Here is a 17551-nt window from a genome sequence, read left to right as displayed (position 1 = left end):
CAAAAAGTGTGCCCAAAACACACTGTACTCTTTAACAGGCCCATTGTTTAACTGTGGTGAGCCTCAAACACAAACAATTCCTCAACTGTGTATTGAAGAAGACCAGAGGTAGCTACATACGACAGAAATAAAGAGGTGGTATCTGGAATCAGTCAGTCTCACTGGTGGAAATGAATTTATTATTATCTACTGGGATCAACTGTGGCACAGAAGTGAAAAACACATTACCAGAAAACATGGTTCATGATTCAAAATATTACTTAAGTTTTAAATGTGTTTCCAGGAGCTTATTAATATAATAACATTGACCAGAACTCTAATAATCTCTTCATGAGCTGACACCATTGCATCCCAAACCTTAGGAACCCCTGTGAGCATACATAAATATAGACGAAACAAGCCCAAACTACCTGCAGGTGCCGCCACACACTGAGACAGAGGCTCCACACTGGGAAGGAAGTGATGCGTTCACCTGGTGAGTATGCCAGTCAGAACGTCAGGCCAAGATGGCAAAGCGCCAAAGCAAGGGCACGATGCAGAGAGGTGCAGAAACGCAGGGAGGACTTGTAAGGAGACTGCACCCAATTCAGATTAACACAAGTCCATGGGACCGATTAAAAGATTTATGCCATGGGGCCAGGGAGATGGCTCAATGGGCAAAGATACTTTCTGCCAAGCCTGACAACTTGGTTCTTTCTATCTCCAGAAACTACATGGTGCAGAGAATGCCTACACCTACCTACAAACTGTCCTCTGACTTACACACACACACACACACACACACACACACACACACACACACACACACACACACACACATTAAATAAATAGAAAAGCAAAAGCTTTAAAATTTTAGTAAATGAAACAAGATTTCAGTGAATCCAAAAACAAACTGAAAATAGACACTCTAAATAGTGAGTGGGCCAAGCCTACTAATTCTCAATGATGTTTGACTAGACCTACCACGCTTCTACTTTGATGGGAGACAGAAGGAGATAGGCAACAATGCCAGACTTTGCCTAAGTCTGAAAGCTATACTATAAGTCCCTTTTACATAAAGAGGATCTAAAAAGCTACAGTCTACAGGGACAAATTAAAAATAAACCTCTCTGGCATAAAAGAAGGAAAAAAACCTTAACTACCTCCACCATCCTTTGATTGCTGTGTAGTGAAGGTTGACCTTCAACTTGTGATTCTCCTGAACACTGAGGATGCGGAAATGAACCACCACATCCATTCTGAAGAGTCAAAAACAGAACAAGCCAGTATAAAACCTCTTCAGGAAAATGAGCTTTAAACTCTTATCAACTAATACTCATGGATACATACATACACTGGCAACAGGGTCTGGTGTATCAGGCTGACTTGAAACTTGTTATTTATGGAGTATGATATTCAACTGTTTAGACAGAGTCTCACCCTTTAGCTCTCAAAGTCAAGTGTTGGGATTAGGCATAGCCACCAAGTCTGGCAACTTTAAACTTCAGTCTTCCTGCTTCCATTTTCCAAGTGCTGGGATTACAGGTGTGCTTGACCACAGCTACTTTTTAAGGTTTATTTTCTGTGTATAAATGTTTGCCTGCATGTAAATGTATGAGTACCCCATATATGCCTGGTGCTGATGGAGGTCAGGGGCATCCAATCTCCTGGATCTGGAGTTACAGACAGACCACTGTGAGCTGCCATGTGGAGGGCAGAGAATGAAATGTGAACGGCTGAACAAAGCTGACTGAACAGTGACTGCTAACTTTCATCTTGTCTTCATATATTCAATGACAACTACAACGGGAACTTTCTGTACTGCATATTAAACAAACAGACTAAATTAGGACAATGCCACTATATTACCTAATATGATGTATCTTATTTCCTCTCCTGAGGGGGAAGACACTAACTTTATAGGTTTACAGAGGGAGGATGGAAAGGCTCCCAACCAACATAGTCCAGGTGGACCTGAACCTTCCACCTGCCTGCCTCAGCTACAGATTGCTGGGATCACATGTGTACCACCATGTCTGGCATATCTTTTTTGAATTATCTAGAAGTACATAGCAAGGTATTACACAGACAACAAAACCTGAAAATGTTTTTCAGATGAACAATGATAGCCACATTAAGCAAACTGCTCCCATTCATTCAAGTTGTATCTTAAAAACAAAGTGAACCTTTCCTTTAGTCACCAGCAAACTGATCAACACTATGAATTGTCTGTTCTTTCACAAAAGCAGGGTGGGGAATGGCAGATGTGCAAAGTATTTTTGAAGTTTCACCAGCTACTTTCCTTGTTGCTGTAATAAAATACCTAATAAAAAGAGCTTACAGAAGAAACGTTTATTTTGGCTCACAGTTTGAGTGTACAGCCCATTGTGGTAGGGAAGGTGTGGTGGCAGGAAATGAGGCTGCTGGCCACACTGAAGTCACATTCAGGAGGCAGAGCCAAAACCCTAGTTCTCAGCTTCTTTCTCCTTTTTTATTCAGTCTAGGATACTAGCCCATGGGATGGTTATGTCCAGAGTTGGTTCTTCCCACAACACACTTAGTCCAGATACCCCTCTCACAGATACACAGAGTTTTGTTTCCATGGTTATTATAAATCCTGTCAGGGTCACAACCAATGTTAACCATCACATCATCTAAATAAATTTCTATTACAAAACTCTTTTGTCTCCAAGTGTTATTTATCACGAATAGTTGCCTATAAAATTCAAGAAAAGGTTAAAGGCTATCATTGATTGATTGATTTTTTTCCCCCAAGATAGGGTTTCTCTGTAGCTCTGGCTGTCCTGGAACTCACTTTGTTGACCAGGCTGGCCTCCAATTCAGAGATTCGCCTGTCTCCGCTCCCTGGTGTGCACCACTACCACCTGGCTGAGACGAGCTTGGATGAAACTGTCATTTATAATAACATTCAAAGTAGAAAGTTCCTATGACACATTCTCAATTCACTGTATTTCTCTTATCTCATTTTAATTATTGCATGATACCCCAACACCAAAAGAAAAGTTTTTAACCATGTCATTTCTTTATTGAACTGGTTGAAACAATTTGCCATTCATGTCTTTAAAAAGTAGTACTTATTTAAAAGTACTACACGTGAGTCAGGGGAAAGGGGAGCATCCTTCAATGCACACTGCAGGTTTCCGAGCCCCCAGTTTACCCACCTGACTCCTTTCCTTCACACTGACTGCAATCAGTCCAGCTCAACAGGCACCTCACTGAGCTGGACACCACGCTACAAGCCCATGGCCAAGTGAGTCTTCCTGGAACTAGAAGCCTGCTAAGGCCAGTAGACTTTGTTTACTGTTTAAAACCTTAAAAGACTCCATGGTGCCTATGAACTCAGTGGGGTGCCCTAGACTCTACACATGGCTTGGGACCTGGGGGCTAACAGGTCTAAAAGGGGAAAATGTACTGAAAGACATTAAAGCCCTAGGTGGAAAGAGACATTAATGTTTATGAAGTTACTCAAAATTGTAAAGAATCACCATTCCCCAAACTGATCTACAGACACCTTCCAATCCTCATCAATTCTATGATGCCTCTGTGAAACAATGGGACAAATTCTAAAACATATGGGAGACCAAAGGCTCAGGATGCCTTGGAAGAATAAGTATATAGGTATATAATTATGTTTAGCTCACCTTAATAGGAAAACATTTTATAGTATAAAATTAGTTTCTGATACTGTGTTACTTGTAGCTTTTCAGATCCTCTGGGCTCATCTTGCTCAAGCTACTACCCCAGCAAACAGCTTTTTGTTGAGGTCAACTTTTTTATTCAGGTACAGCATAGTAAAATTCACAACACTGCCATGGTTTTTTTTTTTCCTTTTCTTTTTTTCGGAGCTGGGGACCGAACCCAGGGCCTTGCGCTTGCTAGGCAAGCGCTCTACCACTGAGCTAAATCCCCAACCCCACAACACTGCCATGTTACGTTGCACCGACACATAAAATCTGGTAGTGCACACTGTGTTGGATGGGACAATGCAGAAACTACTGGTTACACTTCCCTTTAGGTGCTATTACTCCTTCCAGGGTTCACTCCCCCACTCTGTCTAATTCTGCTTAGAGGGATCCAGGCAAAGGAGCAGATCTACGGTCACATTCATTCCCTCTCCCTCTCTCCCTTGCAAGTGAAGGTACATAGGCAGGGGTATACCATGGGACATACAGTAACTTCCATGACGAGGTGTTTTCTATGCTTGTTTTATTGTGTGTTTGTGTGTTATTTTAGAGGGGAGTATCAAGGACAGAGGGCTAATATGAGGGGACAGGGAGATGAATGGGACTGGGATATATAATGTGAAACTCACAAGGTAAAAACAAACAAACAAACAAGCAAGCGAACAACCCCTACCCCAAAAAAGTTTCAGGTCAGCCTGAGCTATATAACAAGACACCTCTTTTCATTTTGACATTTTTATTATTTTGTTTGGAATAATAATAATGATGATAATGATAGTAATAATAATAATTTTTTAAGGAGAAGAGGGCTAGAGAGATAGCTGAGTGGTTAAGAGCACAAGTTGCTCTCCCAGAGAGATTGAGTCAAATCCCCCATCCACATGAGTAACTCTAGTTTTAGGGGATCATATGCCCCTCCTCTGGTCTCTATGAGCACAGCAATGCACAGACATCTATGCAGGCAAAACACTATACATATAAAATAAAAATTTTTTTTATTTTATGAAAAAAATAACTAGGCTTTGCAGAATATACCAATGTTCCTTTTTTTCCTTTTTTTTTTTTTTTAAGATTTATTTATTTTATGTATACAAGTACACTGTAGCTGTCTTCAGACCAGAAGAGGGCATCGGATCTCTTTACAGATGGTTGTGAGCCACCATGTGGTTGCTGGGAATCGAACTCAGGACCTCTGGAAGAGCAGTCAGTGTTCTTAACCACTGAGCCATCTCTCCAGCCCTATACTAATGTTTCTAAAACAAGTTTTATAAGCTCTAACCCTGTCCTGAAAGGTGTTGCACGTGTGGCTGCTGTGTCACCTGTGTATGAGTAGGTGACAGAGAAGACAGGCTATGTGTAGTCTCAGTGTTCTGACTTGTGAACACCTGCATGATTAAGAGCCTAACATTTCCAGAAAACAGCGAGGCTGAGATAACAATCCTGTGCCAGGGGGACATGGACAGGGAGCTTGCCTGAGGTGACCACCAATCTGGTACCAGGGAGGCCTTGGAGGGCAGGCCATACCCAAGATAAACCCTGCCTGGTACCAGTGCGTGAGCAGGGCATAGCACTCTGGACAACCCCAGTCACTCAGAGGTCCAGGTGCCACTAAGCAGAGCAAGTAGGTGGTGGAGAAATAGAAGAGAAAGAGAAACTGAAGGATGTGGGCACAATGAAGAGAGGCAGCACTGGAAAGCCGAGGGTAGTGAGGAACGGCCTGATGTGAAGTAACTGGTGATGCCACCTGAGACCCTTGAGGGGTCCTGGCCTGTGCTGCCACTAGGGTCATATGTGTCCATGGCCCTGCAGCAACAGGGCCTGTTTCCACCAAAGGCCAGGCTAATGTCCCTGGTCAGGGTTGCTGCTTGGGGACATGCTGATGTCTGAAGGTTGTGCAGAACTGGCCCCACCCCTCATCTGGGTATCATGGGAGAGTTGGCCCTAGGGGTATGAGAACAGAAGAGCTGCCCCTGCCCTTAGCCAGCTGTAGTACCGGGGAGAGCAGGCTCAACATTTCAGGAGTTGGAGGTGGGCTGGCTCAGAGGATATGAGCATGGGAGCGCTCTCCCCTGTGTTGGCATGGGCAAGGGAGAGATACCTCCTGCCCCTTACCCCTTACCACCTGCAGCAGGAGGGAGATCTGACCCTGGTATCATGAGAGTAGCCCTGCCCCTTGCCTGAGCAGCACAGAGAGTTGATCCTGGTATGTTTGGGAGGAACAGAGAGGCAAGCTGGCCCGGAGGGCATGAGTGTAGGAAAGCTAGCTCCGCCACTTGTCTGCAGTGTGGTGACGTGTGCAAGGGAGAGATGCCTCCCCTCCCCTCCATCATCTCTGCCATCCATGGCAAGAGGGAGAGCTGGTTCAGGGTCATGAAAGTGGGAGAACTGGCCATATCCCTCACTGACTGTAACCTCAGAAGAGTGGGCCCTGCACCTCACCTGGGCAGCAGGGTAGAGTTGCTTCTGGTTGTGCCTGTGGTTGTGGTAAGTGTTGCTAGTGAGCCTGCCTGCAGAGGAGGCTGACCATCTCAGACACTTCTCAGATCCAGGGCTTTGAGTTGGCCAACAACTACCCCACTGAGTAACTGCTGGAGTGTATAAAGGGGCCAGCCCCACAGATCCAAAACTACAGGATCTCCATGATACAGGGCAACAAACAACAGGATATCCTTGAGGATTCCTCTCTGAGGAGTCTCAGTGAGATTCCAGTATTGATAGGCTAGCAGAAAGAAGCCAAAGGCCTCGTACCAGACCAATGAGTCATTGCAAAAAGCCATTTTGCAAGAAAAGAAATATGGACAAGAGGGTATACTGTAACACACATTGTAGCTTCCATAACAGATATTCTTTTCCTCTGTTGAGGGGGTAGGTTGCAAGAGTGGGACTGGGGTACACAATGAAAATGCACAAAGAACCATCAGTTTTTAGGTTGTAAATGTGATCTGAATGATGGAAGTGTCACTGGAGTGGTCGCACAGCTTTGGAGAGCGGCTACTTTAGAAGGTGACAAAACCACTTACACACTCTGCTACGTTCTAGAAAAGAGTCACTTTTATGATTCTATCTTATGATTCACTTTTATCTGCATTTTATTTCATCTTTCTTTTTTCTTTGATACATGGTCTCACCATGTAGTTCTGGCTGTTCTAGAGCTCACTACATAGACCAGGCTGTCCTCAAACTCATAGAGACACACCTGCCTCTGCTTCCTGCGTGCTGGGGTTAAAGTTGTGCACCACCGCCACACCAGGCTGCTGTCACAGTTCTGTGTACAAGTATGTGTGTCCCAAACATTTATCCAGATTTACTCTTCTAGTAACTAATGACAAAAGTAATCAAAGTAAAAATATGGGACTAGAGAGATGGCTCAGCGGTTAAGAGCACTGGCTGCTCTTCCAGAGGTCCTGAGGTCAATTCCCAGCAACCACATGGTGGCTCACAACCATCTGTAATGGGATCTGATGCCCTCTTCCGGTGTGTCTGAAGATAGTCACAATATATTCATATAAAATTTTTTAAATAAATAAAAAATAAAGTAAAACTACTTAGTTATTTCCTATTTTTAACAAATTAACATTTTAGAATATGATTTTTAAAATCATTTGAGTTTTCATACCTTGCTCTAGTTTTCAGTTCCCAAACCAGATTTCTCGTTCACTCCAGCCTGTCTTATGCATTACCCAACTATCCTCTCATTTGCTCTTCACTCTCAGACTTGCAGGCCTATCCCTCACAGGGCACGTAGTAACTTTAGAAATAGCACATGCTTTGGTTCACTGTATAAAAGCTTTTCAAGGGGTTTGGGATAAAGCCCAATGACACCTTCAGGACTAGGCTGCTTCTCTGTCCAGAGATATGTTTTTTTAGTCTCTTTCTGTCTAAGCTTTAAATATATCCACTCCTTAGTTTTTCTACCAGCCACCTCAAACATTCACACATGACCTTCCCGAAAAGGCTTTCTGCTTGGTGATTAACCGTTCCCCTCCTCTAGAACCAAGGGAGTTCCTGAGCCACAGACTTTTCATTGCTACAGTCAGAGGCCTCGGGGCAAACTAGGAAGAGCTGATCACCTTACTCCCTCTACCCCAATGCTATTCAGTAGGCACCACTCTAAGGTCTGGCCCTACTGCCACATTCCCCAGGAAACTGCCAACCACACCCATGGCATTAATTTTCTTCTAAGTTAACACTACAGTAAATGAATATTTCTTCCCTTACTACTTATAAGTCCTTCAAGCACACACCAAGTGAGTCATCTGACTAGCTAAGCATACTGTTCACGCAGTCTCAGCACTGGCTTTCGCCCGCTGCAGGTGATCGATAGGATCTGGTATCTGTTGGGCTGGCCAGGTAATCGATAGCATCTGGCCAGACGGCTCAGCAGGTGGAAGCACCTGCTTACCAAGCCTGACAGCCTGAGTTCACCTCCCAAGACCACACGGGAGGAGAGCACTGGGGCTTGTACACCCTTAAGCATACACAGACAGACAGGCAGACAGGCAGACAGACAGACAGACAGACACACACACACACACACACACAGAGAGAGAGAGAGAGAGAGAGAGAGAGAGAGAGAGAGAGAGAGAGAGAGAATTTAATTCCTGTAAAGTGAATATGTATGAAAGAATTTTTATGTTCAATGGTATTAGAGTTGAATAAAGGGCTTTTTTTGTTCTTTGTGATGAGAAAGACCCAAATATTAGAAGACATATCACTATTATTTAAGGTAATATTCTTGAAAACCAAGACAACAAAAAATTTCATTATCTTGATCCTAACAACTAATCAGATAGACAGATCAGAAGCCTTACACCTTCACCATTTCATGTTAAAGACAAAGCCCAGGACCTTAACACTCTGGTTTTGCTTGAATGTTAACTTACTTATCCAAGTGGCAAGCAGCAGAAGGCGGGATTCAGGTAAGAACAAGTATGATGTCGCTCATGAGACAGTAAGGTCAGAAGGCACACGGTGGGGGCAGGTGGTGGAAATCAAGGCCACACTGGCAGTTCCTGGGCAATGGGGAACATGTAGAAGCTTGTGAGGGGTTAGTGTTAATAGTGTTTTATTCTGAAAATAAAAGCAGTATACGGTCATTCATGACACAAACCTCGAACACTACAACGTGGTCTTACAGACCACACCCATGTCCTGGGGCAAGTCTTCCTGAACACCCCTCTTTTTCTTAATACTCTCTTAACCCTATTTAACATGTCTAAAAATAACCCCTCAATCCAGAATCAAGTCTGAAATAAAAATAAGAACTCATTATCCTACTTTCTAGAAATAACTCATTTTTTTAATATTTTCACACTAGAAGTTAAAAGTATACTTAAGAATAAAGATTCTCAATCCATTCATTCATTCAAATATTTACTTAAGCTGGACACAGCGGCTCATGTCTTTAATTTCAGCACTTGGGAGGCAGAAGCAGGCCTGTTCTGAGTTCAAGGCCAGTTCCTGGTTTATAAGAGTTCCAGACTAGACAGAGTTACATGGAGAGACTGTTTAAAAAAAACAAACAAACAAACAACAAGACATTAACCTATTTATTAGAGCACGAATTTGTTCTATATTACAGTGAAGATTCAGTCCTGGTTCTGAGCACAGGTCATGGGGAAAGAACGGCACTACACCATGGTAAAGCTAACGGGCAGTAAACTGGGGAAAGGCTCCCTATTTTACACGCATTAGCCAGAAGCCACACCTGGCTTTTAAAAATAAAGAAGGAATGTTCCAGGTATGCAGAGGAAACAGCAAGTGTAAATAAACTCTGTAATCCACACTGTGACACTGGCTTCCCTCCTTGGCCTCCATCCCAGCACCATCTCTCAGAATAAAACATGACCTACAATGACATTAAGAGCACACAAGCAACAAAGATTACTAAAACCTAAAAAGTGAACAAAACACTTGGAGATCTAGCTTTCCTTAAGTTTAGTCAAACTCTAAATGGCAATTCAAATATGGGAAAGGAAAACCAACACACAGAACAGAGGGTAGAAGGGGCAGTAAATACCTAAGCACAGCTTCACTCAACAGCAAAGGAGCGAATTGGGACAACTCCATTCTTTCCTATCAAAGGAATGCCCACACGGTCTAAAACAAAGTATTGTTTAATGAAGAATGAAGGTCAAGCCTGAGTAGCAACATGTCTTTCCTCCTCTTTCTTTTGAGACCAGAACTCCCAATCTCTCACCGCAGCCTCTGGAGTGCTGGGATTACAGGTTTGTGCTACCACTCCTGGAGTATACTCTATCTTAAAACCCCAGAATAAGGCTGGAGAGATGGCTCAGCAGTTCAAGAGCTGGAAGTGCTAGTGCAGAGATACCAGGTGAGATGCTGACTTGCTGGACGGGATCCCAGGAGCGAACCAGTTCAGCACACTAGCCCTGTTGGCAAGCTGTGGGGTTCAGCTAGAGACACTGACTCAACAGATAAGGCAGGAGGACCAAGGAAGACTCTAGGTCAACCTGGGACGTCCACACACATGCAAGTACATATGTGCCCATGAGTGTCATGTGTCTGTCTATCTCTCTCTGACACACACAGACACACAAACGAAACATGGCTCAGTGGTCAGATTGTGCTTCGCATATGCAGTCTTCGGTTGGGTAAGGGAAACGATCTATTAAAACAATCATTAAATCTGGAAAGTCATGTTTTAGAGAAAAAACGATTTTTTAAAGATTTATTTTATTTTAATTTATATATCACTATGTGAGTGAATACCATGTGGAGGAAGTGCCCATGGAGTCCAGAAGAAGGTGTTAAATCTGGATGTGGGTTCTGGGACCCAAGCTTTAGGTCTTCTGAAAGAGCAGCAAGCACTCTTTTTTAAGACTGCTCTTCCTGAGGACCAGGGTTCAATTCCCAGCACTCATATGGTAGCTCACAACTGTCTGTAATTCCAAGATCTGACACTCTCACACAGACATATATGCAGGGAAAATACCAATGTACATAAAATAAAAATAAACAAGCTGTTATAAAGAACCCCCATCCCCAAAAAAAGAAAAAGTAAAGGAAAAAGTTAAGAAGGTAACTTCATAGTACATGGGTTCAATAAAATTTAAAAAAAACTCCCAACAGCAATTACAAAGGCAATCATTAATAAACATCAGAAAGCAATCACTCATTATCATCTTTTACAATAAAACATTTTTAAACATCCATTTTAGAATAAAACAGAAACCATAACAGGTTATTCTTGAGAGTCTGTAACGAAGGCTAGGTGCCATCTCTCCATCCTTCTGCCTCACTCGGCCTGCCGAGTGCTGGGGTCACAGGCATGTATGCTGCCCCAGACTACATCAGTTTACAAGAGAAGACGAAACCAAAAGGAAAGAAAGACAAAGCTTAATAATATATTGAGTCAAAAGGGTACCAACAAGATTTTAAAACAAGTCCAAGACCGAACAGAGCAAAACAGTACACACCTATGATGCTAGTTACCCAGGCACTAAGAGAGTGGATAGGTTAGGCCAGGAGGGTCAAGAGTTCAAGCTCATCCTCAGCTAGACATTTTTTTCCTAGGTCAGCTTGGGCTGCATGAGACTCCTTCTCACAAAGAAAATAAGGGAGTGGTGAGGTGGGTAAAGGTGCCTGAGGCCAAGCCTAACAATTCCGTTCATCCACTGAACCCACGTGGTGAGATCCAGATGCTGCAAGGTGCCCTCTCATGCACCTTTGCCACCACCACAGAAATAAATACCAAAAATAAGCAAAGATACAAAAATATTAAATAGGACAATTATTTTACTGATAACATACAATCTGTAAACAGGACCTCAAGAAATGCAGAACCTATTTGTCACCAAACAATACCACACCAGAGCACATCATAAAGTCACCAGTTAGGAGAACGAGGAGACAAGCCACAGACCAGTAGAAATATCTACCCAAAAAAAAAAAAAGTTCCTCATAAGACTTTTACATGAACTCAAAGAAGTCATTACTCAGTAACAGAAAAATGAACTCTATTAAGAATGGACAAAATAGGGCTGGAGAGATGGCTCAGTGGTTAAGAGCATTGACTGCTCTTCCAGAGGTCCTGAGTTCAATTCCCAGCAACCACATGGTGGCTCACAACCATCTGTAATGGGATTTGATGCCCTCTTTTGGTGTGTCTGAAGACAGCTACAGTGTAATCATATAAATAAATTAAAAAAAATCTTATAAATAAAGTAAATAAATCTTTAACAACAACAACAGAAAGAATGGACAAAATAGCTTACGAGACAGCCTATCAAAGATGACATACAACCACAAATAAAAAGATTACAACATTACACATCATTGGAAGACTTTAAGAAACAATAACCAAGTACATACTGCTAATACGTGTTTTAGAAAAGATAAAATCCACACGCTTGCAAGGATGTAGAATGCAAGAAAACTCAGTTTTGAAAACAGTACTGAAGCTTCTCATGAAACTAAATATATCACTACCACAATCTAGCTCCTTAATTTATTTAACCCCATCAGTAGAAAAGTTAAGCCCTCAGAAAAACTAACCTGTAAGGAGCTGATCTGACAAAACTTCAAAGTTAAGAAATGACAACACATGAAAAGACATTCAGTGTCACTAGTAGTTACTATGAGATACGTCATACACAGTAAGATGGCTACTATTAAAAAACTTAATCACAGCCAGAGGTAGGTTGTGGTGGTGGTGTACACCTTAAATCCCAGCACTCAGGAGGCAGAGGCAGGTAGATCTGAGTTCAAGACCACTGTGGTCTACAGAGTGAGTTCCAGGACAGCCGGGGCTCAAAAAATTAAAAAAAACAAAACAGGGGCTGGGGATTTAGCTCAGTGGTAGAGCACTTACCTAGGAAGCGCAAGGCCCTGGGTTCGGTCCCCAGCTCCGAAAAAAAGAACCAAAAAAAACAAAAAAAAAACAAAAAACAAAAAAAAACAAAAAAAAAAAACAAAAAAAAAACAAAACAAAACAAAAAAACCTCTTGGTAGGAAAAATGGGTTCAGTGGGTGGGTAAAGGTGCCGGCTGCCAAGCCTGATGACCATTTTCAATACCACACACATGGAAGGAGAGAACACAGGAAAGAACAGAGTCCCACGAGTTGCCCTCTGACCTTCACATGTCCCCTCCCACAATGTACATGAAATACTTTTTTTTGTTGTTTTTTTAATTTCTTTATTAACTTGAGTATTTCTTATTTACATTTCGATTGTTATTCCCTTTCCCAGTTTCCGGGCCAACATCCCTTTAACCCTTCTCCCTCCCCTTCTATATGGGTGTTCCCCTCCCCATCCTCCCCCCATTACTGCCCTCCCCCCAACAATCACATTCACTGGGGGGGTCAGTCTTAACAGGAGCAAGGGCTTCCCCTTCCACTATGAAATACTTTTTAACTTTAATAATAAAAACATTTAATCCTCTTACGAGAATGTACAGATACATGGAAGCTCATTAAGGCTCTGAAGGCTCAGAATCAGAAAGTCATAAATGAACACAGATAAGAGTACCATATATTGGGGTTGGGGATTTAGCTCAGTGGTAGAGCGCTTGCCTAGCAAGCGCAAGGCCCTGGATTCGGTCCCCAGCTCCGGAAAAAAAGAACAAAAAAAAAAAAAAAAAAAAAAAAAAAAAGTACCATATAATGGGGCAGCTCACAGATAAGAGTACCATATAATGGGGCAGCTCATAACTGTTAAAAAGATGAGGCATCATTGTGTTACGTATATGGAAATCAATATACAAGGGGTCTTTTTTCCAATTTTAAAATCAAGGTAAACAGGTCATAGTAGCTCAACCTATAATCCTATCACTTAAATGGCTCAGAAAAGGGGGGACATCATGAGTTCAAGGCCAGCCACACTACATACTCAAGACTGTTTTCAGGAACACCAAACAAAAGACTTGTAAGAGAGGGGGAAATTAAGGGTTACAATAATCAGAATATTCTCTCTCTCTCTCTCTCTCTCTCTCAAACTGACTCAAAAAACAAATTCAAAAAGAAAAAAAAAGGTTATCTTGTCCAAGATCAATTAGAATACCAAGACTTAAACTCAGGTCTTCAAGCTCCTGGGATAGACAGAGTTAAATTTCACTATACAAGACAGGCAAGAACTTCACTATCCTGAATGAACATCCAGGCTAATTACCAAACCAGGAAGTGGTGGTGCACACTTTAATCCCAGCACTACAGAGGCAAAAACAGGTGGACCTCTTAAGGTGAGGCCAGCCTGGTCTACAGAATGAGTTCCAGAGCAGCTAAGGCCATGCAGAGAAACCCTGTCACAAATGAATGAATGAATGAATGAATGAATGAATGAATGAATGAACGAACGAACGAACGAACGAAGGAAGAAATGAAGCAGTAAAACCAATTTTGATCACAGAAAACAGTATTCCGTGATTATAATTAGGAACATTTTAAACCTCTCTCTGCTTCTACAGTGGCTTATAAAATAAAAAAGGGCAAGATAGATGGCTCAGTTCAGCACCGGGCACCCTTGGCAGCTCACCACTGTCAGTAAGTCCAGTTCCAGGAATCTGACATGCTCTACTGGCCTTCCTGGGCACCCACATGGTACATATACACACATGCAGGCAAAACACACATACAGATTGAAATATTCCTTAAAGAATAAGAAGGATACGAGAACTCAGTAGCTCAGTTTGCTAGTAGCAACCTCCCTCTAATTAGACAAGAATCAGTCAATTCTGTAACTAGAAGTGCTTGAGAGGAGAAAGACCTGATCTAGTCGCAAGAACTGAACACAGTCCAATTTGAACCAAATCCAGAAAACCGAAAGGACTGTATACTGAACATTATCACTGTATTAACCGACACTGATGAAGCTAGTCAAGATTCAACCACAGCTACTTGTTTTCTACTTGGCTACCTATACAAGTTCCTGCCCTTTGTGAAAGTATAATTCAGAGCCTAACTTTAGCTAACCAGCACAGGTTCTAAGTCCCCTCATTTAGAACAAGAAAACTAGCCTTCGTCTAGTCTACTTGGAAACTTGCCTATCAAAGATCAAAGAAACATGAGAACCCTTTATTAGACATATATCAACTAAAAATTATCACTTTATAAATTTAGGTTTGCAGTGCTGGTATGATAAGATACCAGAAGAATTAATCTCTTTCTCTCAAAAGGTAAATTTGGAATCAAGGCCCCAAGATAAGTGAAATATTCAAGAATTCTTTAAAAAAAAAAAATGTATGCTTGCCCAACACAATGGTGCACATCTGTAAACCCACTTACTAGGATCCTGATACAGATCTTAAGTCCAGAAGTTTGAAACAAACCTGGGTATCAAAGAAAGAGCCAGTTTTGGGGTTGGGGATTTAGCTCAGTGGTAGAGCACTTGCCTAGCAACCACAAGGCCCTGGGTTCGGTCCCCTTCTCCGGAAAAAAAAGAAAAAAAAGAAAAGAAAAAAAAAAAAAGAAAGAGCCAGTTTTAAAAGAAAAATAAACAAACACCTGCTTCTGGAAAGAAATGAACCATTCTGCTGACACAGATTTACAATCTCAGCTACGAGGGAGATTAAGAAGAATCAACACCAGTTCAAGGCTCACCTGATTGAGAGGGAGCTCAATACCAGCCTGGGAAACTGGGTGGGACGTCTCAAAAGGGAAGGGAGAGCCGGGGTTGTAGCTCAGGGATGGAGGGCTTGCCTAGCATCACAGGGAGGTCTGTGGTTCAATCCAGTACGAGGGGTTAAAAAAGAGAAAGAAATAGCAGAAGCTCACTTCAAGGTACTTTTCCATTCCCTGACAATTCTACACCTAAATTCCTAGCACCAAAGGATGCCAGTACTTGATACTAAACCATTTCCCCCCCGAAAGCTTGGTAGAGGGAAAGGTAATGATAGACTACTGAAAACAAGAACAAAACATTTTTAATTTAGGGCAACCTCTTTTACCAAAACCCAAAAGTTACTTTATCATATCATATCAATCTGTCTGTCTGTCTGTCTGTCTGTCTATCTATCTATCTATCTATGTAAGCAACAATATAAAATTTAGCTTCCCTATGTAAATGTACAATAGTGTTCCTGGCTAATTAATCTCTAGAAAGATCTAAAAACAGAGGCTGCCAAATGTGTTGGGTAACACGTGTAATCCCAGCACATAAAGCTGAGACAGGAAGAGTGTCAGAACAGCCAGAGCTGGAATGAGGCCCTGACTAGAAAAGGCAAAGAGGATGGGTGTAAAAGTACATGAAAATATTTCCTTCACACACACACACACACACACACACACACACACACACACACACACACCTGAAGAACTGAGGTAGAGACAAGAATGTTCTACAAATGCCACAGAGCTTCTGGCAAAGTTGACATGCCCTAACCTGCTTTAAAAATTACTATTCACTGCCTTCACCCCAACCTAATTTTATTCATACTATTCTTTTGGATAGCTCTACCAAAAAAAAAAAAAATTCCCCAGAGCAAATTCTTGTGTATTTATTTCAATATCCTGCCTACTTATAAGAGCGGAAGAGTCGAACACAGCAGGGGAAAAACGTGACGTGCACAGCTTTCATCCAAAACACAGCTCGACGTTGTCTAATTTTGGGCCTAACCGGTTTGGCTGTCTTTTTTAAAAGATTAGAAATGAAAAGCTAGAAGATCCACAGGTCACTTGTAAAGAAGAACCTGGCGGCTATCGATGGGAGTTGGTGATTTGTCAAAGAGGAAACAAATCTCACTTCCACTCTACCTATTTCTATTAAGACGGGATGAGGAGAGCCTCCCACCAAGCCACAATGGTAATTATTTTAAACATTCTGTCTTGGACGACTTGATCTAGAACTATTCAAAAGGCTGAGTCCACTAAGTTATTTGCAGCAACGTTTTTTTGTTGAGTGAGGGCGCGCGTGTTTCAGACAGCCAAACATGGTGAAAAGCCAACCTCAGCCCAAGTTAACCTTAAGAAGCAAATCTTCACCTCCTGGCTGACGATCAAGCAAAAACTGTAAGATCCTTAAGTTCTGTTCTTAAGCACAGGCTCCCAGAGCACTGCAAAACTTTCTCCTAATGTGGAGAACGAGGAAGAGTTTACAGACTCAACTTAAGGGGCTCAGGATTCCCGAGCGACGAGGCTGCAGAGAACGCAGCTGGTAAAGGAGGGAACATCCAGAAACAAACCCGAGGCGTCCGGTGCAGCGCCGGCCGGAGAGAAGGGCAAGAGCGGCCGCAGTGGCCAGGGTCCCCACAGCCCCGCAAGCTTCCTCTCGGTCGAAGCTGAGGAGAGCCAAGGCGCAGACAATGAGCCACCGCCCGGAGCCGCGGGCCCGCCCGCAGGTGCCGGCGTCCGGAGCCGCTGGGCCCAGGCCGCGGAGGCGGGAGGAGGGCGGCGGCTCGGCCCGGCCCGGGCCAGCGGTGTTCGCACTTACCAGAGAGGAAAGGTCTCCGCCCGACCCAGGGCGGGCTGCCGGGCCGACGCGGGCGAGCACTGTGCTGGGGAGCAGAGAGGGAGGATGGCAGGGCGGAGAGGAGCGGCGCGGGGCGCGGCCGTCGCTACCGAGGCTGTGAGGCGCAGAACCCCTTGAGCCAGGGAGGGGAGGGCAGGAGCCTTCGGCAATGGCGACGGCCCGGGCCGGAGGGGAAGCGGAACAACCGCTGCCTCTGCGCGTGGCCACAACCCTGGGGGAGGGCGGCGGCAGGGCGCGGGGCGGGACCGTAAGATAGCCCCGCCCCTACCGCGGTCATGCCCCGAGGGGCGGGCTCTCACAGGGCTGCTGGGAACCGTAGTCCAGTCATTTGCCGGGGAGGCCCGGGACAGTGGGCATTAAGGAGAAAACCTGTCCCTCATTTAATTCTGCATTCTGCATTGTCTGCAGTTATGTTTTACCTACTGAAGATGTTGACGGAGAACAC

General features: G+C 43.3%; 1 protein-coding gene and 1 non-coding gene across 4 annotated transcripts in view; one reads left to right on the top strand and one right to left on the bottom strand.

Moving 5' to 3' along the window:
* Nucleotides 1-17327, bottom strand: part of Pak2 (p21 (RAC1) activated kinase 2) — a 60908-nt gene extending 43581 nt beyond the window's left edge. Inside the window, exons 1-2 of one of the 3 annotated variants that reach the window (XM_063270441.1) lie at nt 17068-17327; nt 8567-8695 (exon numbers count right to left, since the gene is read on the bottom strand). The gene's annotated coding sequence lies outside the window, so the exon portion shown is untranslated. Of the gene's footprint in view, nt 1-8566; nt 8696-15239; nt 15357-17067 lie in introns of all 3 variants that reach the window. The other 2 variants (NM_001393703.1, NM_053306.4) reach the window with 2 other exon arrangements.
* LOC120095749 (small nucleolar RNA SNORA17) lies at nt 4963-5092 on the top strand. The gene has a single exon (XR_005491541.1). It is a non-coding gene; the product is annotated as a small nucleolar RNA SNORA17 (small nucleolar RNA).
* Nucleotides 17328-17551: the final 224 nt, after the last annotated feature.

The sequence above is a fragment of the Rattus norvegicus genome, chromosome 11 (genome assembly GCF_036323735.1).
Source record: "Rattus norvegicus strain BN/NHsdMcwi chromosome 11, GRCr8, whole genome shotgun sequence".
Classification (NCBI taxonomy): domain Eukaryota; kingdom Metazoa; phylum Chordata; class Mammalia; order Rodentia; family Muridae; genus Rattus; species Rattus norvegicus.
The sequence above is the reverse complement of the archived record's forward strand: the minus strand, read 5'-3'. Positions and strand labels throughout refer to the sequence as shown.